This window comes from Anas platyrhynchos, chromosome 1 (genome assembly GCF_047663525.1).
Source record: "Anas platyrhynchos isolate ZD024472 breed Pekin duck chromosome 1, IASCAAS_PekinDuck_T2T, whole genome shotgun sequence".
Taxonomy (NCBI): Eukaryota; Metazoa; Chordata; class Aves; order Anseriformes; family Anatidae; genus Anas; species Anas platyrhynchos.
Window position 1 is genome coordinate 30,602,532 of NC_092587.1, and position 16,716 is coordinate 30,619,247.

The 16,716-nt window shown below is 36.1% G+C and overlaps 1 protein-coding gene across 1 annotated transcript in view; it reads left to right on the forward strand.

The window, feature by feature from the left end:
* Positions 1–16,716, forward strand: part of CNTN1 (contactin 1) — a 248,436-nt gene that overhangs the window by 119,672 nt on the left and 112,048 nt on the right. The window lies entirely within an intron of this gene.

The following is a 16,716-nucleotide window of genomic DNA, read 5'->3' on the forward strand; positions in this document are numbered from 1 at the left end:
AAGGATGAGGCAAAAGAAAAGAGCTTCAGGCGTTTGGAACCTCCTCCAATCCATCTGTTTTCTATGAATATTAGCTGGTGCTCAGACATTAAGTATTTAGGGCATGTCTACACCACACATCACCAAATGGCCTAACAATATACAGAAGCAAGCTAACAAGAAGCTGAGCTCAAGCTGAGTTGCCCTCCCTCATTTTAGTGGTAATCCAGTCAAACGGGGCTCTAAATTCAAAGCAGGCAATGCTGGTCAGTGGGTGTGATGTAGCCATAATGTGCAGTGTCTGTGCACGCAGTGCACTTCAAGCTCTCACTGCTACTCCCTGCTGCACCCTGTGTAGGTTCTCTAGGCTAAGTCCAGAGTGGCTGCATCACAAAATTGCGGATTTATACTACTGACAGAGCCTCAAGTGATTATATGCATGTACAGATTAGGATGTTTTCCTCCCTGATCTCAAATTATATAGTGCATCAATATATTATTTTCAGAATTACAGGCTGGGTGGGTTATAAATTGCTCATAAGACTAATCTATGCATAGTCTTGATGATAAAACTTTGGGGAATTATAATGTTACAGAACTTAAATAACTCAAAATTGTTCCTGCTTTAAAATTATAAGTTAAAGATTCATTTTCTTAGTTACACACAAATCTAACAACATTGCCAAAACTGCATAGTAAAATATGAGACATCATTAGAAAATTGATAGGCTAGAAGAAGTGGTAAATACAAAATGGAAGCTTTACAGTGATGCATATCTGATGTAAATGAATTACTCTGTCACCTTTAGACCTCTAGAGATTGAAACAGTGTATGTGAGATTGCATTTGGAACTAATTTTGTCTTACAAAAACATGAGCTACATGTTATACCTGATGCTGGATCATTTGTGAGCTCTACTGCTAGAGCAATGCAAGCATTCCCACCTTTCCAGCCCCCTGATGTTTCCTTTCATGAATTCCTTTTATGCAAATATCTTTGCCTATGGTCTTCATTCAAAGCTGAAATAAGTTTGTCATTCTTTGACAATCGGGAAACTAAAATAATAATAAGAAAAAAAAAACCACATATTTTTCTTCCTACAAAAATATGGCAGAGTGCTAAATCTTCTACAGGTAGAAGAATTCTGGTGTCCTGAAGTCATTTGATTGATTTTGAAATTACCAGAGCAAATAACATTCTTTTTTTTTTTCTTTTTTTTTTTCTTCCTCCAACAGACAAAATACATATCTTAGAAAGATGTTTTCTATACATGGCTAATTTCACTGTAAAAGGTGTACTGAAGGCACGTCCTTAATCAAGGGCATACTGTGCACCTTCAAATAAGCCTCACGCAGCCTAAGAATAATTGCAATTGCTTTACAATATATGGCACTGTTTGAGACACTGTATGCAGCCATCATTATTCCTGTTTTAATGCAGAAGTACTCAGAGTTCCCTGGTGGAGTTGATGCCCTATTGTTCTCTTCCTGATACTTTTTTTTTTTTTTTTTTTTTTCCCAGAGAGCTCATGTAATCAAATTTTAAAAAATCCTTTAACAGGCCTGAGTTCCTGAGAGATGAAAAACAATGCTGCATGCCTGACATTTTGTCACGATGCTTGATGTTTAAGCCTCTGATGAATACAGAAGAGTGGATAGAGTTAAGTTGATTTTGTCATTGTAGCACACAGTGACCAGTGGGAGAGTATGACAGTATTCTGTGTTGAAAGGCAGTTGTCTCTGGAAGACGGTCTTTGAGTTGTCAGGGTAGAAGAATATATTCCACTCTGACTGTGGCTAAACCAAGATGCCTGATTATCCAAACTTTGTCCAACATTGACATTTTGATTGTTTTACTGTATTTTACAACTTTACTGTGTTTTTTTTTTTGTTTGTTTTGTTTTGTTTTTATATAAAATGTATATTACAGTAGCTAATATTTATGCAGTACTTGAGAACATTCATCCCTCTGGGTAAGTAAGATGGCAGTGCTACAGGAGAAAGTAAAATCAAAGAAGCTTCCAAGAAAGCTCGTATTTTGTAATAGGAAGAAGAGAGGAGATGGTAACAGAAAGCTACTGCTCATTTCTTTTGTATGCAAAGGGGTGTTCATATAAGATTTACTAGTTTGCAAGTGGTGAGAACACAAAAATAAGCAAAATTCTGAGCACAAATAGAAATTGCACTTATAATTTTAAGAATGGTCCATCTGGCCATTTTGTCTGCAGGAATTTCAAACATTTACTGAAGAAAGAGTATAAGAAGAGGGAAAAGATAGTATAGTATACTCCTACGATGTTCTGTCTGTCCCTAGCTACTAGTTACTTGGGAATTCCAAAATCACAGCTGCCATCTTTGTGCTTAATAGAATTTTAAATATTTCTGTGTTGCATTTTTGTGTAATTGTTTTAGAAGTCATTCAAAAAATGTTGACATCCTTACATAATTAGTGGTAAGATCATAATAAGTGGTAAGTACACGTGTTGCTGACATGGAGTGAGCTTTCAATGCAGCTCCCCAGATTTTCCCCTTTTACTGCAAAGCTGCAGGTATCACACAAACTAAATTTCTTTTGATGAAGCTAAAGTGCAACTTGTGCTCTACATGCATCTTTGTTTTTAATGAAACCTCTCATTGGAACATGTTGCTTGAGCAACCTGGTCCTCAAGAGATTCTGTGAGCGGTATATATGCAATGAAGGAATATGAAGCATTATTTAATACATGCAATATATAGGACTAAAAAGCTACAAGCTACCACTCTGAAAAAGATGTTCCATGTGTTCTGCTGTTCCACAGCAGGTGCCAGCCACACAGGGAAGTGATTAATCTCCCTTTTCACTTGGATCAGAATGATCCTCAATGTTGCTGAGTAGCCATCTTCTGATTCCTGCTTTTTTATCTTCTGGGTTTAAACCATTCAGTATCATCGCTTTTCCCCTTGAACCACTGAGCTGCTGTCTTTTACCTTCTCAACAATTACGCTGCTGTCTGTGCTTTACTTCTCTTACCTCACATAGTTTTAGGGCACATACTGTTTGACACCTCTGAACACTTTGAATACAGACGAGCTCTGGTCCACAGCCAGGCTCTGGTCGTACAACCAGGTCTTCCCTCATGGAGAGATGAATCCCTGGGCTGCGGGAGGCACTGACAACGAGTGCTCGGTTCTGGCACCACATGAAAGCTAGCTGGGAATAAAACACCCAAAGTGCCCGCTGTCTGTCTTCCAGGGCTTCTGTGCCTGCTCTTCCTCACCGCTTGGGTGTAGACCCAGATTCTGGCACTGGTTCCTTTCCACCTACATAGTCTTTGAGAGGAGGGGAATGAAAAGAGCAGACCTGATCACGATGCTCAGGATGGGGACTTCAGGCAACTAAGGAATGGCACTGCGACATTTGCTGCTGTGTTCTGTTTATTTCTGAGTAACACTTAGCAATTTTTTTTCCACTGTTAATGAGCACTGAGTTGACATTCTTGTTGGCTCCTTCAAAGGACTCCAGCAGAGCTGGGAGGTGGAGGCATGATTTCCTGTTAAAAAAACAACAACTAACCTTCACTGATATATCACACCACAAATTACAAGAATGTATATATCACACCTAAAAAATTACAAGCATATATATTCAGTTTTTAGTTAGTATTCCATAACAGATTTCATTTTTAAAAGAAAAATCACTGCTTTTTCTCAGAACATACATCAGTACCTTAATTTGTTTAGGATTTTTGAAGAAAAAATACTATTATATACTGTGTATTCATTCCTATTAATTAATTTACTGTTACTAAAGATGCCGTGTCAATGTCTGCAAAAGAATATAGAATACATAAGGACTAAAAAAAAAATTATGTTTTATGTCTGTGCACAGAGAAATGCTATAAAGAAGTCTCTCACAGTATATCTCAGTTGTGGCTTAACTACTACTATGATACAGAAGAATATATTTTAATGTATTTGTATTAATTTTTTATGGTAAATTTATTAGACATAATATATATAAATGAACTACGGTGTATGAAATCAATTAGTATTCTTAATCATGAGTCTCAAGTTATTTATTCTGAGCCTACAAGCAATGCAGTAGGTTTTGAGGAGTATTTTTTAAAACTGCTGTGGTTTGGGGGCAACATTTACAAGTTACTAGAGAAAACCTTAAAAAAAAATCAAAGTAGCTTTCAAATTATTAATTGAACTATCAGTGGAATTTAATGCATAAAACTTAGGTGAAAAGCAATAAAAAAATTATATTTTTTTCTTCCCTCTCTTACTTCCTGGGACAGAAGCAGATGTAATTACTTTATGCAAGCATTTAATATGCCAGGAAAAATCTAAATACATGTAATTGAGAGCAACAACTCAGTTACTTAAGTGAAGAGAAAGAGTGCTTGTGCTGACACCCAGTAATTGCAGCCAGTTTTCACTTCCAATCTGTAGCAAGTGACCTCGCTATGGCAGCGGTGAGCAATAGCCATTCCTTTGTTGGAGCACTAGAAAACAAATACATCTGAAAAATGTCAAGATTACAGAAACTGGAGTAACCATTTGCCAAATGAGCAAGCAGAAGGTGGTGTCACTATACATGTAGTCTTAGCAATATATGTTTCTCTGTGCATGCTGAGTTTGCCTGTAGCCTGTCGTCCATCTGAAAAAACCTGAAGGAGTGTGAATTATAGGGAGGGTGTTCGTTGTATGGCACCTTCTGCTTGTATTACAAGATATAGTAATTACTCATTCTCTTCATTTTCTCTGCATCATTCACAAGGTGAAGGACTTCCTAATGTTGTCAATCAGTTCTTTTATGAAAGATGAAATACAGGTTTATGTAGTACGTGTTTGGAAGATGTTCCACACCTCTAGTCCTCTTCTCTATGAATTCTGTTTTTTTTTTTCCCCCTTTGAGAAAGAATGGCCATAATGACACCTGTATAAAAAGCGTGGGCACAGAACAGACTTACCAAGGAGCATAATGATTTTTTTCAGTCATTAGATCTTTTCAAAATAATTCCTGAATTAGAAATCTCAGTCTTAGAAACTAAATGCAAGCTGAGAACAGTTGTTTTGAGTTCAAATTTGATGTTTAAATCAATTAGACTAATATGGGGGAAAAAAACTCCCACCTGTGGTATAAGGTGGAAGTACTTAACAAAAAAAAAAAGTGATGAGATCATTGGTTGTTATGGTAAAGAGAGGTGAATTACTGCTTCAGGAACATGGTAGAGTTTGCTAGCTGAGAATTTAATATAGCCCAAAAAGCTAATAACCCTATTGAGTCCAAGACATTCTGTGTATGATTTTTTTTTATCTGAGGTTTAACATCAGAGTATGTCTGGCAGATCTCAGATTGTCAATGTTGGGACATAGAGGAGAAACAGTTCTTTTGTAAGGTATGTTTTCCCATTGATGACTAGGTGTTTCTATCTTTTATCAGGAACAGGTTTGCTCTTTTGAATCATGGTAGTTTAGTGTCAGCAGTATAGGCACATGTGGTAAGGTTTGGTACATTGCACCAAGTGTATCACATTGTGTGAAGGGCCTTTGTTTGTTTGTTTGTATGTTTTCTGGCTGATTGGTTGTGAAGATGGCCATCAAGCTTTGCATTTGTGTCTCAGCATGAGCTGGTTCCAGTGGCAGCAGATGTTTGTGTGGGGGAGAACCTGATCCAAATGAGAAGCTTAACCAAGCTGAGGGACCACTTGAGCAACAGGAGCAGATGTTCTGGGGAAAAAAAAATACATGAGTTAGAATCATTTTTCCATGTGGGTTGTTACTCTTAAGTGATTTTTCTTTATAGCCATCCTGGGAAGGCTGTATGTGGCATCTGTGGATATAAGACAGTGTCAGGCTTCTTTCTACATCAAAGCAAGTTCACACACGGCATTCAGAAAGCTCATTTAAAGCTGTCCATTAAAGGTAGCATACTTAACACCCCCTATCTGCTCGCCATGGTTTAACTGCATGACATAGTTAAGTTGAGCTCAAAATGATTGTTCTCAGCTTGTAGTAAGCTTTGAAAAATGCTGCTGCTGCTAAGAGCCAAAGGAGAGTTAGAGAGTCTGAAAGCTTGTTAGTTTTTTCCACCAATGTGATGTATCGCTCATTTTGGAACTGCTGTTGCCTTTGTCAAGAAGTCATTGCAGCTACAACAACATGACCCAAGTTATAGTTGCCTTTTTGACCACTGCTGAAAGCTGGCTGGGTATTTTCAGAGGATTTACTCATGCTAGAACATATTTTGAGTGGAAATGACTAATTTACTCTCTGTTTTTCTGAATATACAATCATTTTTCCCAATGTTTGTCACTTTCTATTATCAGTAGTGAGTTGCATCTGCTGTTTTACCATTTTACCTTCAGTTGCTTAGTACCTTGATATCCTTTTGTAATTCTTCAGAGACAGCTTAGGTCTTACTGCCTTGAGCAGTGTATCTTCAGTAGTCTTCCTCATCTCAGTATGCTCTTCAATTCCATTCCACTCATGGATAGTTAAACAGCAAAACATCTGAGGGATCTACTGGTAGCCTTGTTCTGTTGTGAAAACCAACCCATTATTTCTAAAGTTTATTTCTCTTTTAATGCTTCTTAATCTACAAAATCTCCAAGAAGAAAAGCTGGGAGGAGGGAATATTTGGAAATGAGGCCTGCAGTGTTTGGACAGAGGATGCGTGCAGATCTCTCATATCCATTGCTTTGTTAGTGGTGTTTTTTTTCTTCCCTCACAGAACTACAGTCAGCAGAGAAGGATGCTTCAGTACAGTTAGACTTTTTTTCCTTCTTTCTAGATTTGCCACTAGACTTAAGTAAATAATCTGATCAATATTTAAATTTCATTTTCATTATAGCTATATCCTTGTAGGTAAAAGTAAGGCTATATAATGACTGAGTTCTGAAACAAGATACTTTATTGTTGATGGTTTTCAGCCACAGCTATTGGAATACATCTATTGCAGAAACTTGTTAATAGATTTATAGTAAATGTGCATCCCGTTTTGACTGGCCAATGGTATTTTAAAACATGAAGATGATATCATACAACAGTGAAATTTTCAGCTGGTACTGAGTAGACACAAGTAAATGTTAAAGATGTTATTCCAGAGTATATTCCAGTATATTCTACTTTAAAGCAAAACAGAACATGGTTTTAAGATTAGGATAACTGCAGTGGTTGCTGGCTGTAAAATTACTTTTTATTCCTTCACTTCTTCAGGTGTTACTGAGTCTTACAGAACTTTTTCAACTTGTGAAGTTAAGTTGGACAGATGATAAAAGTGAAGAGCAGGCTAAAGATGTGTTAGCATGAGAGTATTTATAATTCTCAATACTGCCTTTTTTTTTTTTTTTTTTTTTTTTTTTTTCTTATGCTTCTTCATAAAAGAGGTAATTTGTGCAGCCTGATAAATGTTTGTGCAGTGGCTTTTTTCAAGCAGCAGTGACATCCGGCGGTGACACCCAGTTAGACAATCCCAAATTTGTTAATTCGTAGATTATCCAAAGGTTTTTAATACTCAGCCATTTTAAGTTGGCAACTCAGGATTGTTTTACTTCCTAACCCAATTCAGCTTATCTTTGTTTTATTGTTTTCATTTTAGTTGAACAGAATTTTTTCTATTGCTGAATTGACAATGAGGTTCAATGAAGCCTCCAGCTGGCATTGGCTTTTTTGTTGCTCTGCATGATATCTAATTGACACAGTATTCTGGAATCTGCTTGAGATTACAAGCTGTATACTTCAGAAAAAGACTCTAGGATCATTAAGATTGTATGGTTGACTTCCTGCAGTGCTTATTAGGAATGAATTCATGTTTATTTGTACTGTTGACAAAAAAAAAAAAAGCTGAAACCATGTATCCTTCCACTTTGTTTCATTTTTAACACTTTATTGTGATGTAAAATTATCTGAGACCTGTAGCAAGTAAAATAATATGTAACAGAGTTCTTAAATCTCAGCTGGTTACAAGGTGTTCTTCTGATCCTAAATTTCTCATCAGGTTTGTAACAGGTTGTGCTCAATGTTGTTTCTTGGTAGTGTCAGCACTAGCACAAGACAAATGCGTTAAGAATGTTAATTTTCACAAATACTAGAAGATATATTCATGGCAATAACACCTGTCTGCCATTTAGCTGCCCTCTAGATGTGTTATAGCAATTAGAAAGACTGACTCATTTTTAAATTGCATACACTTTAAGAAAAAAAAAAAAAGGAAAAAAAAAAACAATTTTAGTGGTTGTGAGGTTGGTCTTTCCTGCTGGTGAGTAAATGAGCAGAATTATTTTAGTTAAATGCTAGATTATTCTCCCAGAAGTTTAGTGTTAGGTCTGTATACTTGAAGCAGTAGAACCGAGAATATTGTTTTCTGTAGGGTTTTTCATTACAGGAATCAAACAAAACAACAACAACAACAAAAACTGGAAGTGGCAGCTACAACAGGAATTACAGAATTTTATTTGTGTTTTCCTCTGAGATGTATTTTTTCTGAGATATTCATGAAGCAGCAGTCCTGTAAAATGAGATGCGGTATCTTTATTCCCATTTTTTAACATCACTGTTTTGCTGAATGTCATCTTCTTTTCTGAGGCTATGCAGCACCCATAGCTGAGACTGTAAAAAGGTACTAATTGTTGTAAATGAGATACAGTTTTAGAGATATGCTTTTTGTAAGTACTTTGTCTTACTCTTAGCGGGCTTACTCCTATAAAGCAATAGAAGATACAGATGTCACTGTTAATGCAGCAAGATGGTAAGAGCCAGGGCCCAGGCTTGTCACATCTGACTAGACATTTAAGTGAGGTGCATGAGCTAGGTGTAAATTCAGCTTTTCTGCTCTAAGATGGGGCAAGTGAAAGAAGAAGTCAGGTACCCACTAAGAGGTTTTAGGTCTTAGGTAGACTGACCTGTTTTCTAGATAGGCAGATTTTTGTCCTCCAGCTATAGAAGGTGTCTTGAATGTTTGTGCTCCTAGGTTTGTCATATCATGGCTTCAGGATGTGCTTCAGAGTATTGGCCTCTTTTTCTAGATTATGCAACCATAAAAATAGATGTATTCAAAAAATTATCCATTAAAGTGTGATTTCCCAGTCATTAATTTGATTAGTTCATAAAACAAACAAACAAAATAACCCACGTTTAGCACCATTAACTGTTTTTAATTACATTTTCAAACCACTTGATTGATTGTCTTGAATAGATATTTTAATATAGTGCAGCTTTTTTTTTTTTTTTTTTTTTTTTTTTTTCACTAAGTTCATAGAGCCGGCAAATTGCTACTACATCACTCTAGGACATTACGACTTCTGTAGCAAGTCTTGTGGTTTGTACTTATTGTTTATAGCACAATTACAGTGATAGCCAGTGTCCTATGTATTTTCTAATGAAGCAGAGCAAGCATTTCCTGACTAAGCAAACCTCAGGTGTAAAAACCACGAACTAAGGCCTTACAAAAATTTAGGTACATTTCTAAATTATCCAACTGTTAGTGTTGTTTTCTTGGCTGATTCTGTTAGATTCAGTTGTCTTCATGGAAACAGATAAATTTAGTGGAGGAGTGTAAAAAATATGAAAAGAAAGTAAAAAGTAAAGTAAAAAGAAAATATGCATATATAAATTTTAATTCTAAGGAAAAATAAAAGCACTAGATTCACCAGAATAGTCTCTATGATTGTGATTCCTTTCACTTCTTAGATCAACTAAATGTATTCCCTAAAATTCCTTAAAATGTATTCCTTAAAATACAATTCACTATAGCATTTACTCTGTATTTCATTAATTCTTCAAAAGCTCATGTTATAACAAGACATATATTAAAATGAAAGCAATCAGATCATTTGAAGTGACAAAGGACTACTTAAAAGGTGTTGAACATCTGTAACTACTACTGACACTGTAGGAATGAAATGCCATATTATGAGCATCATTGGAAGTTGCAGTTTGGTAGGAATAGTTGGTGTTCAGCCCCTCTCTGGATTAAGTCAACTTCAGGAAAAATTGCAATTCTGTTTTGATTTATTAAGTAATGTTCAGTGCTTACAGTTTGTATGGTGTATGCTATGCTTTCTTCCTCACTGACCTTTATGGAAATTTCCATTTTATAATAGCTAATTATTGAAATACCTTATGCTATTCTTCAGACTCATCTCTCTCAAACATTCACAAATGCTTCTTCATAAAAGAGGTAATTGCCTAACAGCTACACTCTATTGAAATTACTGTTTCCACCAAAATTATTTACAAGAGTACATGAATGAGTTATTGGATGCTGCTGAGCAATGACACTAATACTGAAAATAAAAGTAGGAATGGAATGGACTTTGTGCTCCACTTCTGGAGCTGTTCATCCTCTGGCTTAAACGAACAAAGCCCTATTCAGATCAGTTTAGCTATGACTCAGTGTTCAAATTCAGTCTAAACGATTAAGAATAAAGATCACTGTAAGGTGCCAATTTCATCTAGCTGTGCCAGTGATAATAAAATAAAATAGAAGTCCGAATGTGAACAGTTCTGAATAATTGAGGGGAATAAAGCTGAGGCAGGGAAAGATTAGAGATTCTTTTATCTATGTGGTGAAATTTGATACCATTTGCAGCAGTACATTAATCTGTACCATTGATATGGAGGAGTCCCATCCCAGAAAACACCATCACAATTACCTGATGTTGACCACAGCAGAAAGCACACTTTGGTCATGTTTTTCTCTTTTTCAGGAGATGTTAAGAGAGAATTAGGGCAGAATTGCCACCAGTGTTCCCTCTGCTATGTCTAACCCACTGAGGACTTTATTGCTAGTTCACACTAGAAACCAATGTGCTTGTAATTGGCATTGCTTTGAGGGCTGTAGGTCCACCAAACCACAGAAGGCTGACACAGGCAGACTTTTGCCTGTGCAACTCAACAGAGTAAACTGGAGAAGTGTGAACTCTACTGGAGTGTCTGATAGACTTATCCTTAAGATCCCGTAAATAGATCATCATGGCCTCAAGTTGTGCCAGGGGAGGTTTAGATTGGAAATTAGAAGAAATTTATTCTCAGAAGGAAAGGCATTGGGATGGGTTGCCCAGGGAGGTGGTAGAGTCACCATCCCTCGGAGTGTTTAAGGAAAAGTTGGACGTGGTGCTTAGGGACATGGTTTAGTGGGTGACATTGGTGGTTGGGGTGTGGTTGGACCGCATGATCTTGGAGGGCTTTTCCAACTTTAATGATTCTATGACTACCATAACTGATGAACCACTATAGAGAAGAAGTGGGTTGTAAAGACATCACAACTATCCCCCCTATGGAAAAAGAGAGGTTATACTGCAACAAGTGTATAAGGTATGTCTTGTCCCATCTTGGATGCCCAGCCCCCTGGGTTTTCTTCCTTTAGAAAATGTCCTTTCGTGACAAAGCCCTATGTTGGCTTCTGACTGCCACAATCAATTCCTGGCAGAACAGTGAGAATTGGTCCTTTGGAAATGAAGTATTTGAAGCAGGCTTGTCAGGGCTTGGCAGCTACAATAGGGTAAGTCAGGTTACTTCATTCTGGAGCTTGTGCTGGTGGTGGGTTAAGGAAATATTTTATCTTATTGCTGGAGACCAGAACAAAACAGGCTGTAGGATCTAGCTGCCATCCCTAGTATATTTTTTCTATTTGTTTGGGGTTTGTTTTGGCATTTGCAATGCAGATGATCATCCTGAACAGAATTTTAATTCATCTCTACAAAAATTACAACTTGCATTGTTGAGGCAACGTGTGGGTTCATGTGAATCTGTCACACTTTCATTGCACTGAAGAAAGATATATGTCCTAAGGCAGTTTATCTTTAGGGAATTTTGTGACCTTGTACAGTGCATGAAATGGATAGAGTTCTGATTTAATTTCACGAAGGTATTATATTTTCAATTGTAGAGATGAACCCTTTTATTGTGCTTTTTCAAAATAAGCAGTTACTCTTCTGGGACATTTGAAAAGATATGTGCATGGGAAATCCTTCAATACAGAGTGGATGGAAAAGTTAGAGGCTCAAGAGAGAACTAAAAGGCCTTGTATTAATTACCTAAACAGCAATATATTTTATTTATATATTATGTTTTATTTAGTTTTATTTATATTTTATAATATATTATATTATAATGTTACTATATTATTCTATATTATTATTTATTCTATTCTACTTCTATGCTTAACCAGTGTTAAGCATATGGTGTTAAATAAGGGATGTAATGTTGATGCAGATATGTAGGATGATAATACAAAGAACCACAAGAAGCAGAACCACGTGTCCTGAATTCTCAGTTATCCCTGACAAGGTAGGGGCTGTAGCAGAATTTTTAAAATGACGTGACATTTTGGAACAAAACATACCAAAGAGCTTTATGAAGATTTTCAGTCAGCCTAGGCCACACTGAAAACTTAAGCTTCAGAAGCAAGAAGCAGCAGGACTGTTAAATGAATCAATGTTGCTGTGGATGCACTGAATGAATGTCACTGTGGACACATAGTTATTTCTTGAACTAAGCACTACAGATACTTATAATAATGACAATTGTGTACGTGGCGACATATCACATAAAAGGTGATGTTTAAAGGTTGGAGTAGATGATATTAGAGGTCTTTTCCAACTTGAATGATTCTAAAAGAGGATAGTCTTCTCCATCGTTTTCCCTTAAGTTTTTTAGACTTGTAAGAAAATAATATTTCTGCCTGTTAGTATGAGCAAAGATAGAATATTTCTAAGACTATTTGACATTATATCATCAAATATAATGATGGAATTTTACAAGCAAGTTAGATATTGAATAGACAAAACAAATATTTTTCTTGGGAATGTTTTGTTATCTATATATATATGTACTTTTGCAGGTGGTTCAGCAGTAGGGATATTGCAGAATGTCTCGCAGTAGTAGACAATATCAAGTGATGGATGCCCCTAAAATTTACTTTTAAGCAACAACCTTTGTGATGAAAGCCATTTTCACACAAAATGGTTGGTAGGTCAACACAGGCTTTCCCAATGCAGAAAGCTATGAAGTATAGTGTCTGTGTCTGCTTCATTTCACTGTAACTTACTGAAACTGGGACAAACAATCTTGGCATTAGGGTGTTTGGAACTGAGCAGTCCCCAGCTGCTTTCACGACATAGGAAACTTGCCACCAGACTACAAAAGCATGCATAATGCCTCAGCGATTGTCCTGGAGTTTGTCTCTGGCTTTGCAAATGGAACTTGAAGTTCATCTGGCAATAAACCTTGCTGGACACAGAGCACAACAAGGTTTTAAACTCTTCATTTAATTTTATTTCCTGAAGACATGCACAGAATGGTAGTGTCTCTTCAAAGTGAGAATTAGCGTTTTTCTTCAGAAAATGCCATCTTAAATGTACTAAACTTTTGGATGCAATTAATTCAGAATGACTCTCAATTAACTCATTGTATGTGATGTAAATTGTTATGGTCTCCAAAAATTACCTATTCTGAGTCTTCTTTCCCTTGTGTACACACTCAGCAATTTGTTTCCTTTTAGAGGGAGGTTGTGGCCCACAAGAGCAAGCTGCTCCACAGGGCACACCAGGGCAGATGTATTGAGTGTCCTCCCAACCACCACCACCACCAGACCACTGGGTTCAGTTTCTTCACTTTTGTTTCTTCTCTTTTGTTTCTTCACTGCCAATCCATTCTTATGATTGTGAGTACATGCACATAGACATATACCTCCATAAGTGGAGATGAAATAAGTTGAGTCCTCAGGGGAGACTTCCCACAACCCTTTCTCTTACCTTGATTGTTTTCCTAGCAGTGTGATCCAAGGCCACACGCCTGCCTGCAGTCAGAATCGATGTTAAGCACAGAGCCAAACTCCGAAGTCAAGGGTAAGAAATTGCAGATATTTATGGAGAAAAATGGTTGTAGACTGGCTAGGGCAACTGGAGTGTGATGCACTCAGGACCCTGACACAGTCTGGCTGATCTCAGCCTGCATCCCCCTGGAGGTCCTGCAGGACCCTATGAACTGCTGCGTGAATACACATGCAGAATACAGATTAAGAACAGCATAAATTACTTTTACAAAGGGCATTTGTACTCTGTAGTAGATTTCTAATTTTAGTTTGGCATGAAATCTCTGTGTAGCACTTAACACTTTGCCCTCAGCTTCTTAAAGGCAAACCTGGCACTGTAGCCATCTACTGATGCCTGTGTTTTACGAGGTGAGTCCTAGACTCCAAATAAAAATCTTCTATGTGTAAACTTTGTTTTGAGGTTTAAGAGTGGATATAGTTCTAGTTTCCTTCAAAATTAATATTAGTATATTTTTTGGAAATGTGATATACACTGATAAAACAAAATCTTGCATCTTAATATTTTAGTTGAAATCAGGTGAATTTTAGAGGTCATCTTCTGTATAGGCCCAATTTTTGAAGCTAAAAAATGTTTGGCTTCTTTCCAAGTAACCTGCAGCCATATGATAAGAACATAATTAGTACTTTTAAGACCAAGTTCAGGTATGATCGTATATTAAAAAATATATTTATAATAAAAATAAATTATATTAAATTATTAATTTCATAATAATAATTACTTTAAATTAATAATTACTTTAAAATATTAAATTATATTTATATTAAAAATTACATTTTAAGCTAGATACTTTTGTATTATTATACTCAACTTAGTACTTATTGGACGTTGAAGCAGTATAGTTATTTATTTCTTCTTTGAAGTATTTATAAAGTACAATTAAAACAACATGTTTAAAAATCTGCAGTGTTCCTCTTCTGTGATACAGGTTCTAACTGAATGTATAAATGGCATTAAAAAAAAGTTTTCTTTGAATGATAACAATACTCCGAAGATATATGGTTTCTCTACTGAAACCCATGAAGACGATGTTGCTCATCTACATCATTAATGTGGATTTAGCTAAAAGTTCATCTATTAATGCAGAGCAAAATAAAGTTTAAATATGTAATTAATATAAATCTTTTTTTCAAGATATATTCAAAACAATTTTGTATACTTCTATATAAATTTCCTGGAAATGTAGTCTCAGGCTAAGCAGAAAAAGTCTGCAATTATAACTTTGGAAAGAATCTTATGCCAGTTAGTTCTAACTCTGAGATTTTTCTGAAAGCACTGCCTGCTGCATGTCTTTGTAGCGCACAGGTATGAACCTAGCATGGGGCTGGGCCTGGTACAGTAGACAGAGCAATATTTCATCATCAAATTCGTTATCCTGTGAAGTATGGTGAACAAGAAGTTTTGTGAGCAGCAGAACTTATCAAACATGGTTTCCTGGAGCTTTGTGTGCTATGTTGCTGTGTGAACTGACCTGTGCTGGAGCACCAGCCCCAAATTAACTTTCACATGGCTGAGACATCCCTGAGTGAGCTCTTCCTCATGCAGGCTCTTTGTTTCCATGGTTGTATGCTGTTTCCACCTTTCCCTTAGGTGCTATAAGGCCTGTCTGACTAGGTAGACATTGTCAAGACACTTCTAGAAAATTAACTACAGATTTTTGTCAAATCTGTTTGAAGTAGGTCAAGGAAGGTAAAAGATTTTTAGGAAAGGAAACTATTGGATGGACAGAGAGAGGCTCACATAAATGCATGATTTCCTAAGTAATCTCATATCCTTAGGAAACAAGTCTAAAAAGAAGACAGTTATTTTACAAAGATTACTAAAACTTTTTTGACAGATTTTCTAGCCAGAGGCTGGTGTAAGAGGTCAGCACTTGCTGTAGTCTGAGAACACATGTGAGAACATGGGGCAAAAAGGGTAAAAAGCTTGGCAAAGAATCCAAACATTTCCCTCATGCATGGGATGAGGGAGAACAGGGATTTATGGTAGCAGTACCTGGCATGGTAAGTGGTGCGGGAAGTACCAAGACCTTATGGAAAACATAAGGGAAGCATTTTCATGGTACCTGGCAAGCAGAATTTTGTGAAAAAAAAAAAATAAATAAAAAATAAAAAAAATATATATATAATATATATATAATATAATATAAAATAAAATAAATAATATATATATATATATATATTTTATCTCTTTCTCCTTTTTTTGTTTGTTTGGCTTGTTCTTTTGGCAAGAGGTTTCCTAAGCACTTGGAATTGGGGGCTTGCTTGCTTGCTTGCTCTAATAAGCTCTATTTTTCATGATCTTATTTGGTACCAACTCTTTTTTTACCTGTAATAATTTTCTGCATGAATTGTTCCAGAGAGCAGATGGAACATCCTTGAAGTGCTTCTATATTTCAGATAATTTTAGATAATGTCATTTCTCCCAGTTTGTGACAATAAATAAATGCCAGTTCCATGTTTTTTGTGCTAAAGAATACTGATGGAAACTTCTCTTTTCACCTGAAATTAAGGTTTTAAATTTAAGCTTTTTTAAAAACATTTTGAGACAGGGAGTGGTTTATTATTTTTATTTTTATTTTTATGTTTATTTTATTTTTATTTTTTAATTTTTATTTTTATTTTTATCTTTATTTTTTATCTTTATTTTTATTTTTACTTTATTTCTAGTGGTGTATTTTGTAAAAAGCCAGTAAATTTCTGTGCGGTGCAAAGCGGTCTACCAGACATTTTGGGAGCTGTGAACATTTAAAGTTGCCTGAGGATTTGCTTCTGGGTGATCTGTGTAATATAAGCTGCTCTTTCCTGATATTTGTATCATGAATCCCTAAATCTGCTATTATTCACTGTCAACTGCAAAGGTAGGAAACTCATTGTGATGCAGGTTTAAGAATGGGATCCAAAAGAGACGATGAACA